Here is a 14046-nt window from a genome sequence, read left to right as displayed (position 1 = left end):
TTTTTTTTTAAATATTAAAGTTAAATAAAAATTTAAATTTATATATGTGGTGGTTTGGCACTATGACAGCACGTGTGACCCGTGTGAAAGAAGTATGTCAACTGGGAGTGGGCTTTAGGGTTTCAAATGTGTAAGCCAGGCCCCCTGTGTGTTTCTCTTCCCGCTGCCTGACAATCCAGATGTAGAACTCTCAGCTACTCTCCAGCACCATGTGTGCTTGTGTGCTTCCATGCTTCCTGCCATGATAATGGACTACCCCACTGAATGTATTCAAGCCCCCAATTCAATGCCTTCTTTTAGAAGACTTTTTCATGGTCTTGGTGTCTCATCACAGCAATAGTAGCCCTAAGACTATATTACCTTTATTTGTATTTTCTGAGTGACCTGAATGGCATGTGTGTATGGTGGTGGTGGTGGGGATGACAGTGTATGGAAATCAGAGAACAACTCATAGGAATCAGTTTTTTCCTTGCACCACGTGGGTCCTGGGGATCAAACTGAAGCTGTCAGACTTGGCAGCAAGTGCCTTTAGCTGCTGAGCAATCAATCACCACTGCATAGGGATTCCCTCCCCACCTCAGAAATGAGAAAAGCAACTAAAAGTCACTACATAAAATACAGTAAGCCTATAGGATCTACCTGCCAATCTGAAGCTAATTGATGCTATTCCTCCTAACAGTTTCTATGAATAATGAGTATTTAAGAGGCACAGTATTCTAAAGAAAAACAAATTACTCAGGAGAAACACTTTAACCTTCACCCAGATAACACAATACTGCTTGTATATAGAAAACAATGATATGATCAACAATGCCTATTAAATAAAACACAGGACTCTAGGCTTGTTTTCAGGCATTATTTTCCCAACTACACATCTATAGTGTCATAACTAACTTCAGATAACAGCCAATCTATCAGGAGCCAGAATTATAAAAATTTTTAAAATGCAACAATGTGCACGGTTTCTGTGAACCTCATCACTTAGGTAATTATCTATCAGGTTTATGTGGTCAAAATACGCTTTGTTCCACCAAGTATGCAGCAGGAGGGAACCAGAATGCACCACAAAACTGTTCCAAGTTCAAAAGTGCCTTTTTGGTACTTTTACAAATGTCTGATTTCAATCAAAGATTTTATTTGAACAAAGGAGTTCAAATAGCTAAAAATGCATTTGGCAGCACTATTCTATGTCCCTAAGAGTCAACCCTTAACAACAACAGGTCAAGCAAAGGGAAGGTCAGTCATCAACAGCTTAGAGCATAACAGCACCATCAGACCAATTAGACAGCCATCCTAAGTTTCTCAGTGGAGATGTTTTTCATTTAACAGTTTACCAATCCATCCTACATTTTTCAAACTTTACCCCCAGATTAAAAACTGGAGCCAGGCTTGGTTGTGCAAGTCTATCAACTCAGCACTTAGGTGGCTAATAGGCTAACAGGAAAGTCAGGGCTCGAGAACCTGCTACCCCTTGAAAGAAAAAAAAATGACCAGGGACATAAAACTCTTGCCTAAAAGGTCCAAAGTCCAAATCTTTTGTGTGTGCGTATGTGTGTGTCGGGGGGAGGGGAATTACCAAAAACTGAAAAATCGAAATTATATCACTAACCAAATACTGTCGGACACAACATCACATATCCCTTCCTCCCCCACATATCCCTTTCTCAATCATGTAGCAGTTACACATTGCTCAATGTGCTCCTACTAACATTCTGATAGTCTGCATTACCTACAGTGCTTAGGTCTTGCCAAATTTCTGATAACAGAGGAAATGCCTACGAACAAGCTACCTATAACCCAGGCAGAGGAGACAGGACAGCAGATACAGAAAGTTATCACTGCACTGTATAGAGGCATGGAAAGAAGGGGTAAAACCATCTGGCTGACTTTATTTATTTATTTATTTATTTATTTGTTTGTTTGTTTCTTTCTTTGTTTTTCGAGACAGGGTTTCTCTATGTAGCTTTGGTACCTGTCCTGGCACTTGCTCTGTAGACCAGGCTGGCCTCAAACTCACAGAGATTCATCTGGCTCTGCCTCCCAGGTCCTGGGATTAAAGATGAGCACCACCACCACCTGGCTCGTCTGACTATTAATAGTAATTCCTAGGATGTGAAACCAGGACAGAATGACTCTATAGTGTTGGCACTTAGCCATGGCCACTGGCTCTCCCGTAGGCAAGAAGTTCATTTTAATCATGCTGTATAATAAATGCAGAAGCCAAAGAGGCCAAAATAATGTATCCATCTGGTAACAAGTGTACAACCTTCCTGGTAAGAGAGTGGCTCAACAAGTGTACAACCTTCCTGGTAAGGTAATCGGGCAGGGCAGCCAAAGAAGAAGGTGCACATCCCCACAAAGACCTGATGTTGAAGTAGACAGCTAGGCTACTGCCCTGCCCTGTACACTCTTGACAAGAGTACTACAGAGCAGAGATTCACTTCAGAGTGGCAGAAGCCAGACTAAACCTGCCCCCCATTTGCCTAGTTACTTGGCTCCCACAGCCTTCTGGTTATCAGGCATCCCTTTCCTACAGTCTCCTTTCTGCCTAATCTGACCGTGAGTTCGCCCCAAAGACTTCTTTCATTTCGAGTTTTCTTTATTTCTGACTCTAAAAAGAAAGTGTTGGATTCCTGTGTGTGTTTAAAGACTAGTGCCAAACTGATCTTGGCTTCACAAGTAAGTGTCAAACATTTGGTTAGAGAGTAAAAATGCCCGTTCGATAATCCAGAGCACCAGTTAAGTGAGGCCTGTCATCCTTAACCAAAGGATCACAGCATCAGCCCTCTGAGCTCCTTAGACTCTACATCTGTGTATCGCCTGACCAGAGCGGGCAGACAGAAGTCTTCACCTTTCAAATAAATATCTATATTCAATGTGCATCTCCTTGTTCCCTGCTTTGAAGTATAGTCCATTTGTGACAGCAAAGAGAAAGTGACTCATATTAAATGCAAACACACCAAGCAAACAGCCTGTGCTGCTCTGTGTCTCACCACAGCTAACTGTAACCACCCTGCTCCATCTCACGCTTCCATTTATTCACACACACCACACATTCTTCTAAAGAGAAGGGAATCCAAGTTAGAGCCTCATTCTGAAAACCACCACCACCAACAACAACAACACATGAGAGAAAGGTGACTTCCTAAGAGCATTCTTGAGGTGATAACTTTAGGAAAAGAGAAAATCCCTTTTTTACCGTCACTATGAATTGATTCTGCCCAGTACTTTAACAGTAAAGTATGTTAAAATATTTCAAACTTCATTTATGAAATAAGCATTCCTTTACTTTCAAGCAATGCTCTCTCTACATTATTAAATTATCAGGGACAATTTTCCATACTAATATCAAATTCCTAAAAAAAATTTATGGTTGGCTAGAATTAACTCTAAAATAAACAGCAATCTAAAAGATCATAATCTCTTTCTCCACAAGAAAATTAGTCATGCAGAGTATAACTTAAAGATGTGTGGTCACCAGCATTGTGTTACTGCGAACAGTATTTTATGACTAAATACCTACTATCCACTCCACCCTCAAATCCTACCCACCAGTAAAATGAGGCTTTAAAGTCTTAGCATGCTGACTTAAGTGTATCTTCATGTTCTTTAGAGTTTTTTAAAAGTTAATTTCTATGTCCACTTACATAAAATTACAGGCTTAAGTCTCTACTCACACAGTTGAGGTTGATGAGCAAACAGCTGTCTTGTGTCTTGAGACAGACATTAGCTTCCTGCCTTCCCTATCCTCATAAGCAGCTACTTAAAGTTTGAGTTTTATGCAAGAAAACATTTTAAAGCCTCCAGTGTTTGACTGCAGCAGACTTCAGACTCATTCCTGTAACACATTTAACATGAAACAGAGTTGAGAGAGTTAAAACTTATCATGTCATTTCATTACATTTTAATCATCTAAAAGTTTGAGGAATGCTTTCATTATTTCACGGACACAAAAAAGGGGTGTTGAGACTAATAAATGTACTAATATTAACCATAACGTACCAATTCTACATAGGGAGATAGGCTTAGATGAGCAAGAGTTACTTTTTATAATCATTTAACCCAAAGTTAAACTAGATATTCTTCAATTTTTCTGAAGCTTGGCAATTTATTTAGAATAACTGCCACGTTACAAGTGGTGGATGAAAGGCCTTCAGTTCTCCAGAGACAGAGGTCCTAGTCCTGTTCTGACAGCAGGAGGTGCTAGCTATACTTCTGACATTGCTGTAAAACCTGCAGAACAGGTCCCCAGCCCCTAGAGTATCACCACAGCTATAGGTTAAACAAATGAGAGAAGGCTTCTCTGGAAAATAAGACTACATTTCTGCAAGAATTATATAAAGAAAGGTAGAAAAACACGGGGAGGGGAGAATCTCTTTTAATGAAGTCAATGAGAGAATGAGTTAATTACATGTAGGCTAATTTCCTTAACGACCCAAGCACTAAATAAAATGTCACTGACCACAGTCTTTCCTAAAAAAAAAAAGAATTATGTAATCCTACTCAAACTAAACTTTGAAAGCAAAACCCAAAACCAAAATGTTTAGAAATTAGGAAGTAATTACAGTTATGATAAACTCCTATCTCCATTTCATTAATGTATACTTAGACAGCCAAGATGACATTTTACACTGCAGAAACAAAGATTTTAGTTAGCAGATTCCATTTATTTAAAACAATTATACTCCTAGATAAAAATGATGCATTATTTGAAATTCTGAAGCAGGGACCAATAAGATGAGTCAGCCGGTGAGGGCCCTTGAAGCCAAGCCTGAAGACTTGAGTTTGTTTCCTAGAATCTTCTGATGGAAAAAGAGCTGACTCGGGTTGCTCTTGTACCTCCACGTGCATGCCATGGCACATATGTACCCCTCTTCCACCTGTGCCCTCCATAATAAATAAATTGTTGTAAGAAAACTGATGCAGAGTACTGCTAACAGTATTATTGCCCATACATTTATCCAATGTATTTAAAATTCTGGCCTCACTGCTGTGACAGACAGTTACATACAGGGACAGATTTTAGGCTTAGATGGCTCAATGTTTTTCTTTCTTATTGGCAATAAAAGACAAATTTCAATAAATTTCAGACAAAATAAATTTCAATTGTCCTTGAAAATCCAGATAACTATCTCCCTTCTATATGCACATTGGCTTCAATACATCTATTCTGCTCTCATTATCTATAGTAAAGTTTAGAACAAGCTTTACTACTTCATGAATACAGGATAAATACTTAACATGACTTTTAAAAGTACAAGAAACAACTCTACAAGAATTATAGTAACTAATGCTAAAATACTGCACATGCTATTCTATAAAGATAACTAAATGAGTTCATTCAAAGCAAATGCTTCTTTATAATCTACTTATATAAACACAAATGATCTGAGAAATAACATTTCACAAAGTTTGTAACTTCCTAGAAAACCTTCCACACAAGTTTTACAGACATGCACTATCCTCCTTCCAACTAGTCTCTTGTACAATGCGCACTCTTCACAGACTATGGAACTAGGCCTGGATCTTTCTCCTCAACTCAGTGCTTTTCAGCCTCAGGTAAGATTAGATAACAGGTCACAGTGATCCACTGTATTTATAGCAAGCCATGTCTGGAACTGTCTCCCGTATAGTCAAACACAACACTACTAAATTAGCTTTATCAGGAAGATGGCAGGATGGCTATAAATTTAGGAAAGCCATCTCTTTGAAGGAAGCAATTACGGGAAACTAGAGGGAACGACCTCAAGGAAGAAAAAGAAACACAACTGAAATGCTGTCATAGAGAGGAAAGAAGCAGATACCTCCAATGGTGCAAAAGTTGCTTAAAACAATCTGTACAAGTTCCTGTCCAACACAAAACACTGTTTAAAGCTAAGGATCCAGCAGTTGGAACAGGTTCCCTCTCGCAGTTTTGAGTTCACACTATTAAAGACTTGAGACTAATTGCCTGAGTCACTACCACTGTAGCAAATGACTCTGGTAAAATTATTACAGAGGGTTAAAGCTGGTGGCTGAAGGCTACCTGAAGGTTGCTATACACTGAATCTCAAGGTGCATTCCACAGGTGACTTAGCACACCTGGAAATTAACTGACGAGGAGGACCTGAGCAGATCTCATACTAATCAAATTATCAAAATTTATCCCTAATGAAGACATAGGTGAACACATGCCTCCTGATGTGGAACGCCAAGAAGCGCATACCACAGACTGACATTCCTGACACATGAATGAGCCTGATTTGACAGATATTCTACAATAAAGTTTGCCACCCACTTCAATAGCATCAAAGTCTGTAAATAAAAGAAAATTAAGAAAAGTCCCTAATAACAAGAATTAAAAAAAAAAAAAAAGAGATGTGGCAGGAAAAGGCAATGAGTGGTCCAGATCAGATTTCACGGACATTACTGGTTGCTGGGTATGGTGGTCCATATAAACACCTAGCACCTAGGAAGACTGCCATGATTTTGAAGCCAGTCTGGGTTTCAGAGTGAGACCTGGTCTCAAAAGACAAAATGAAAAAAATAAAGTACCTCAAACAATCATTAAGAAAACTAGTGAAAATTTAATATACAGTTTATAGCAGACAATTAGACAATATTGATGTTACATTATCTTAATCTGGTAACAGTAATGTCCTTAAAAAATGATGTCCTTGTCCTTAGGAAGAACGTATGTGAATGTCCATATGCTAAAAGAATACAAGGTAACGCTGTAATGCACACAAGTCAATTCTCAAGCATCAGGAAAACACTAATTGCTTGTAAAAGTGCTTGCTCTGCAAAAACAGGACTTGAGTTAGATGCCCAGAACCCATGTAAACAAACAAACAGAATACAGTGAAACACAATGCCAGGGAGTCAGGCAGGAGGCTCCCTGGGATTCTCTGGCCAGACAGCCTCATCTAATGGGCTGGCCCCAAGTCAGAGAAATCAACCCTGCTCCAAAATACAAGGTAGATGTCTCCTAAGGAATGCCATCTGAACTTGTGCCCTGGCCTCCAAAACATGTGCATATAACCACAAAAAAACAACAACCAAAGAACATTCTGACTAGAATACAATAATACTTTGGATAAAGTACTAATGGAGGTCGGACCCTCCTAAGAAGCACACAAGGAATTTATATGGTTGCAGTAGCTTTCTATAAGCTTAGGTTTACAATATTTAAAAAATACTTGAAGCTGATATTCTGATGATCCCCAGCGTTGAGTTGTGGAGGCCCAAAAGTGTGAGCTTATTTTCACCTTGTGTAAAGGTCAGAGTTTTAGCTTGTTCAAAGTTGTTGACAACAAGCGTGGCTACACACCCTGACCTAGGGTGTGGTTACTTGGTGTTTTGTACTTTAAGATGGCCCATACAGGTAGATCCACTCCACCCTGACCAATGGTTAGGATATTCAAGCTTACTTCTGCTCCTTCTTTTGAATTAAGAGGTTTGACCTAGCGAGGAGCTGCTTCAGGATACTTGGTCTAGGGTGGGTTCACTGCCTAAACAATAGAATGCTTTTCTCAAGAATTAATGACTTGATGGTTCAAAGTATCGAAGTTCTAGTTGTCCTTTGTATCATGTTAAAGCCGTCTTTTGTCTTCTCCCCCCTGTTGTATTGGGGTATAAATTAAACTTAGAAGGATTTCAGTATTCACTGGAACTCCCTCTAAGCTTCTGTTGTATTATTTTCATTCGTGTCTTTGTTCTCTTTACTTATTTTTCTAATCCCCATGCTCCTACCCTGCTAAGTGGTATCCTTTTCGAAGCTGGTCTCGGACATCTAGTAAAACAAAATGAGACTTCCTACCTTACAGCTGTATCCCTACCCAGTGTAAGTAGGGTTGACATGTGGTCAGCACCCACAGTGAGTTACAGGAAACAGGGCCTGACACAACACCACAAGATAAGTGTTCCCTGACACATGCCATGCAATGGTAACAAGTTCTGATGCACACATTTGAAATTCCCTCCCTTCCTTCCTTATTGTACTGATACAACCTTCCCCATCTCTCATAACAGTTGAAAAAGCAAACCTTTCTACCAGCACCGCCTTTCCTAATCTGCAAACATGTTTTCTTGCTAGAAACGCAAATTATGCTAATTTCTGGTGTGCAAGACATGCGTTCAATCCCTGAAACCCATGTTTAAAAAGCTAGATGTGATAGTTTACGCCTGTAATCTCAGCATTCTTATGCAAGTTCATGGGCCAGCTAGAGTGGAGCCCAGAGTGAGATAAACAAGACAGACTGCTTCAAGAAGGTAGACAAAAACCAACTCCCAAAAGGTATACTGATCTCTACACAAAACTGTTCACCAATAAATAAATTAATAATGAAAGTCACAAAGTTATCCTACTATTATTATTTAAAATAAAGGAGAATGGGAGTCAAAAGTTAAAAGGGATAAAATTTAAAACACTAGGAATTTTCTGAAAAGGTAAGTGAATGTCTTCTGCTACGTGACCTTGAGATAGGTGTCTCAAAGCCAGAATCAAAAGTAACAGAAGCAAACCAAATGACCTCCCATTCAAAGCCAGCACTTCCCAGCTAGTTCTCAGGAATTCTTAAGATTCATGAATCATAAAGGGAAAGATAACGTTTAGCACAGAACACAAGTCCTTATTTATAGTAGAAATGAAAATGGTTTTAAATGACTGTAATGGTGATAACCTCAAATTCTTTCAGTCTACTAAAGTACACATCTCCACAAGATATCCTTCAGGCTTATTAACCCTTAGTTTCAGAAACTTTCACATAGAACCAGAGAGATGGAGCACTGAGTAAAAAAAGCACTTGCTGCACAAGCCGTGGATCCAAGTTTAGTGGACAGAGAGAAATGACTACCGTCTGGTAGTCCTCTGCCTCCACACATCACACACAAAATAATAAATAAAATGTAAAACAAGCATACTTTTGCAGATATTATATTCAAAAATGGGTGTTTACTGAATGTTGGCTCACACTATCAGGGAGGCTGGGCTGAGGCAGGAAGGTTGCGAAAAGTTTATGATCAACTTGTGCTGCACAGTGAAATTCTGTCTCAAAAGCAACACAAGAAAGAATAAATAGTGGAAGGAAAGAATCCACACTTAATGATTCAGGAAAGCTCCAAATTTTCACTGTCATTATTTGTTTGTAATATGTCTCACTAAGTAGCATAGGGTGGCCTTGAACTACTAAGCCACCTGCCTAAGCCTTTGGAGTGCTGAGATAGGCATGCAATCACTATGCCTAGCTAATGCCAGCTCTTAAAACTTGTCTCTTCTTTTGAGTTACTGCATTCCCAAAAGAATTCTCTTAAGGGTGAACAAACAAAACAAAACCTCCATTGTAAAGTTTAAGAAAGAGGATTTGTGATTTTAGTATTAATAAATGCTTTTGGTTAGCTAGGATAAGAATGTGCTGGGGCTGGGATGTAGCTAAATAGGTAAAGTGTTCTACCAGCACAGATGAAACCCTGCACTCAACTCCAAGCACAACATAAACTGGGCACAGTGGCACACACCTGAAATCCCAGTATTTAGGAGGGAGGGTCAGAAGCTCAAGGTCATTCTGGACAGCAAGTTCGAGGGCATCCACCTAAGACACCACCTTTAGAAAATGTGATGGTTAGTTGTATTTCTCACCATCTCACTATTTAGAAGGATACCTAAATCTTTATGTGAATGCTCAAATTAACAATACTCCAATTTTAGGGGAAATTAGGTAAAAAATTACGGAGGTGGAGATTAAAGCATATATGGGGAAGTTATCTAGATGGTCCATCTTGAACTAATGCATAAGTACTCTCTTGGTATGGTGACAATGGTCCACTTCATATGCTCTGTTCTGAACTACTGGACAGACATTGTGATACTAAAAGAGGCATAAGGACTTCCAAATTCAACACTGCAGAGAAAAATGCTGCTCTCAAAACTGCCAAAAACAAGATGAGAAAAAGCAAAAGGGACAAATGGTCTCCTGCAAATAACACCACTGTGAAATCAGCGGCCCGGTAGTAGGTAAGTGTTGTTTTGGATGGTAATATACAAGAGCCCCTCTCTAAGAGCTTCCTCTGAAAAGTCAGCATTGACTAGACAGCTGACAGAATTCTCAAAATCACCTTAAGTTTGAGGAATCACAATTTTCATCAAGTCACATATGGCTCGTATTTAGTACACTGGACTTATGAAAAATGTCTAATTTGTAAACTAACCAGCAAAGCCAGTGATTTCTGGTTTGGGTACCACAGATGAGGTTAAGCTGGAAAAGCTGTGGTACACAGGAAAACTCTCTTGGGAAGAAAAAACTCCTAGCTTCATTTATACTCTCTACCCCAACTATTTCCAGAGAGTGATAGCCTGCTCCACATGAGAATGCTTCTCTCCTACAGTGGGAGGAGACGGAAAGGTCTGCTACATCAAGAGGGCAGTCAGAGGCCTGGGTGCTCCACTCTCCCAGCTTTCTTACTTTGGTTGGCATAATATATCAGAATTTCACAGAATGCAGTTACAAAAGACCCGTGTTTGGATTATTTCAAAACATTCACATTTTGCAGGAATGAGAACGTCTATCTTTAAGTCAGTTCTTTTCCTGCCTTTCTTTCTCGAAACTATAAAACCAAATTCTACAAAGTCCATCAGAAGGGTGGATTGCCCAGTCAGAAAATGACATAGCTCAAGTAAATGACGTGTCTCAGTTAGGCTTTCTATTGCTATAACACCATGGCCAATGGCAAGTTGAAGGGTGTTTATTTGGCTTATGAGTCCACATCACACTATTCAACGCTGAAGAAAGTCAGGGCAGGAACTCAAACAGGACAGGAACCTGGACACAGGAACTGATTCAGAGGCCACAGAGAGGTACTGCTCCTCATGGCTTGTTCAACCTGCTTTCTTATAGCACCCAGCCACAAAAGGTGCGGTGCTGTGGAACAATGTAAAGATTTGTCACTTGTATTTTAATAAAACGCTGACTGGCCCGTAGCCAAGCAGGAAGTAGAGGCAGGGCCTAAGAATAGGAGAATTCTGAAAAGAGGAAAGATTCAGTTTGCAGTCATCACCCAGAAGTAGAGGAAGCAAGATGAGAATGCCTCGCTAATAAAGGTACAGAGCCACGTGGCTAACACGGACAAGTATTACAGGTTAAGATTTAGAAATTAGTTAATAAAAAGCCTGAGCTAATAGGCCAACCAGTTTATAATTATTCACAAGTGCGGGATCGGATGGGACAGAAACCACTGTCAACAGTGAGGTGCTCCCACATCAATCACTAATTAAGAGAATGTCCTACAGGCTTTCCTACAGAATGAATTTATGGGAAGCCTTTTCTCAGCTGAAGCTCCCTCCTCTCAGATGACTCTGGATGTGTTGAACCGACATAAAAACTATCTAGCACATGATGAAATGACCAGATTTCTTGAGATCATAATTTTAGAAAAATTCTCAGCTTTGCTGGAGAAGTGAATCAGTAGCACAGAATTTCCTCTGCATGCACAAGTCCCTGGGTTCTATCCACAAATATAAAAAAAAAGTGGAATAAAAATGCTGCACTGTGTGTAACACCTTACCCATGGTATAAGTATCTTACCTACTTTCTGTTTACTTGGAACATTATTTAATAATCATTCATCTCTTTTACTCTGTTTAAGGTCCTAACAAACAAAGCATTTACTTGAAATATAAGATCTTTCTTCCTCTTCTATCAATCAATATTATCCTTTCTCACGACATTAACATGCAAAGTTCTAGTCAGAATGAAATATTCTTCCTACAGTTACTCATTATTTTAAGACATGACAAGCCTAGATCAAATGACCACATACTAGTAGTGAACTGGATTATCGTTCTTTCTGTACTGACAAACACTCAAGTTTTTCCGTGCTCTCTTGCTCTAAAAAATGGTACTGAAAATGCAAAACAGCTCTTAATCTGTCATCTAAATAGTCATTGTAAATGATTTGCTTGTAGTCCGAGATGTAAGATTTCTGCATTATCAGGAACAAACATTCAAACTCAGGAACATAATCAGTTGCTAATACAGATGGTTATACCAAGGATGAAATTAAATATCTATTAAAATTAGAATGTTTATTAAAAAGAATGAATCAAGAACATTTGATCAAGGAATATTGAGGACAAATCAGTAACCTTAAGTGATTTTTTAAATCTTTTTATTTAAGATATTTCACTTGATTTTCACCGTTAACACTGTATCATTAAAATACTGTTTTATCTCAATGGAACTCTATAAAAATGAACAAAAAGGTCCTGGTAACCCATTCCTTTTAAGGGACATTTTATTGCTCTAAGAAAACCATTCAAATTGTTAGAATACGATGTGACTTGGAGTTTATCACATGGGTGGCCAGTCACTCGGCATCCTGAAGGGCCTTCGCTCCCTAGTTCCCATGTGGTTCCTTTCTTCGCCCTTCTCTGACATAAAAATCACCTAACACTTAGGACAGACTAAGATGACAACAGAACATTAATGAAATCTTCCTGAACCCATTCCCAACCCCTGAAACAGGGTCTCCTACACTGCCCAACTCAGCCCTGAACTCTGGGCTCAAGTAAATTTCCCCGCTTCACTTCCCCAATCACTGGGTCTAAAGAACCACCCTGACTCACTGATGAAATTCTTTTTTGACAACAGTATTTCCTTTGGTGACTTCTGTTTGCAGAATGGAGTCAGAGATATGATAAGAAAACCTTCTAAATCAAAACCTACTGAAGTGTGACCCAACATCAAGGAATATTTTAGTGGAAACCCCAAAACTTTTGGTGACAGGTTTAAGATGGGGCAGGTGAGGGTAAGTTATGAGGATATGCAAAAGAGGAGAAGTCTTTCACACAAGAGACTATGAGAAGCTAGCTGAGAATCAAGAATTCCAACACAAAAAATATCAAAATTTGTGTGAAGACAACACTCGTTTACTATCGTTTTAGAGAGAAGTATGTTCCAATAATGTTAAAACAGTAATCAACAAAGCTGGGCTTTGGGTTACACGTGTGGCCTTATTCCATTCTTGGATTATTTCTGGGACTCACACAAAAGACTATTAACTTTTGTTTACAGTGAAGATACCTAACTTTTAGCATCCCTGTGATCTAGAGCTTGACTTTATCCACTATAATCCTGTCATTTCCCTCAGGAATTCTCCAGTAACTTATTTACATTTTTAAAAAAGTATTACATTTATTTGGTATGTGGACACACACAAGACTCTTAGGAAAGTCAGAGGGAGTCAGTTCACTCTCTACCATGTGGGTCCTGGGAAACAAACCCAGATCATCAGCCTTGGCGGGAAGCACCATCACCATCTAGCCCCTCATTTACATTTCTCAGCAACCCTTTGAAGTTCATAGCTCTGAAACCCACAAAGTCACATATATGACTACTGTGAACACAATAAAGCACAGCTCTACCTCGAGAAGCTCGTACATACACTTGGGTGTGCCTTGTACGTTCCCTGAGTATCTCTCTTTCTAACCCCTGCACTTAAAACCACATTTTTGAAACATACTTTTAGTAAGCTCCATGTTGGGTTCATATTTGTCCACTCTGATATTTCCTATTGTAGTCAAGGATTCAGTTTATCTGAATGGAGGTGTATGAAAAGAATTCAGACTGCGATAGGCAGGAGCACAGAACTGTGTCTACCTCTGCCACCACTGACAGGTCTAGTAAAGCAGCGTTTAAATTTTCAGTGCTGCTTCAGGTACATGGTCTTATATTTTAGGAATGCCAAAAAAAAAAAAAGTATTTCGAAATGTTCTTAAAAATTAAAAAGTAAAAAGAAAAATTAAGACTCTACTTCCTAGGAATGGAGATAGGGCTCAGAGGTTAAGAACACATGAGGGACCAAGCTCAATTCTCAGCACTCACATGGCAGATACAGAAGTGATGGCCTCTTCTGACCTCAAAGGCAGGTTTGCACCTGCTGCATAGACATATATTTGAGCAAAACACTCATATACATAAATACATAATAAAACTCTGCTGCCCAAAGAGCTACAATTCCTAGTATTAAAAATCACAATACCCACCACCTGCTACTTGTTACTTTTTGTTCCCA

The 14046-nt window shown here is 39.1% G+C and overlaps 1 protein-coding gene across 9 annotated transcripts in view; it reads right to left on the bottom strand.

Annotated features, from left to right (window-relative positions):
* The window catches only part of Zfand6 (zinc finger AN1-type containing 6), a 63022-nt gene that overhangs the window by 27413 nt on the left and 21563 nt on the right, over positions 1-14046 (bottom strand). For 3 of the 9 annotated variants that reach the window (XM_057756069.1, XM_057756065.1, XM_057756070.1), the window contains exon 2: positions 3678-3838. The exons of the other annotated variants lie outside the window; for them this stretch is intronic. The gene's annotated coding sequence lies outside the window, so the exon portion shown is untranslated. The remainder of the gene's footprint in view (positions 1-3677; positions 3839-14046) is intronic. 9 annotated transcript variants of the gene reach the window in all.

The sequence above is a fragment of the Chionomys nivalis genome, chromosome 23 (assembly GCF_950005125.1).
Source record: "Chionomys nivalis chromosome 23, mChiNiv1.1, whole genome shotgun sequence".
NCBI classification, from domain to species: domain Eukaryota; kingdom Metazoa; phylum Chordata; class Mammalia; order Rodentia; family Cricetidae; genus Chionomys; species Chionomys nivalis.
The sequence above is the reverse complement of the archived record's forward strand: the minus strand, read 5'-3'. Positions and strand labels throughout refer to the sequence as shown.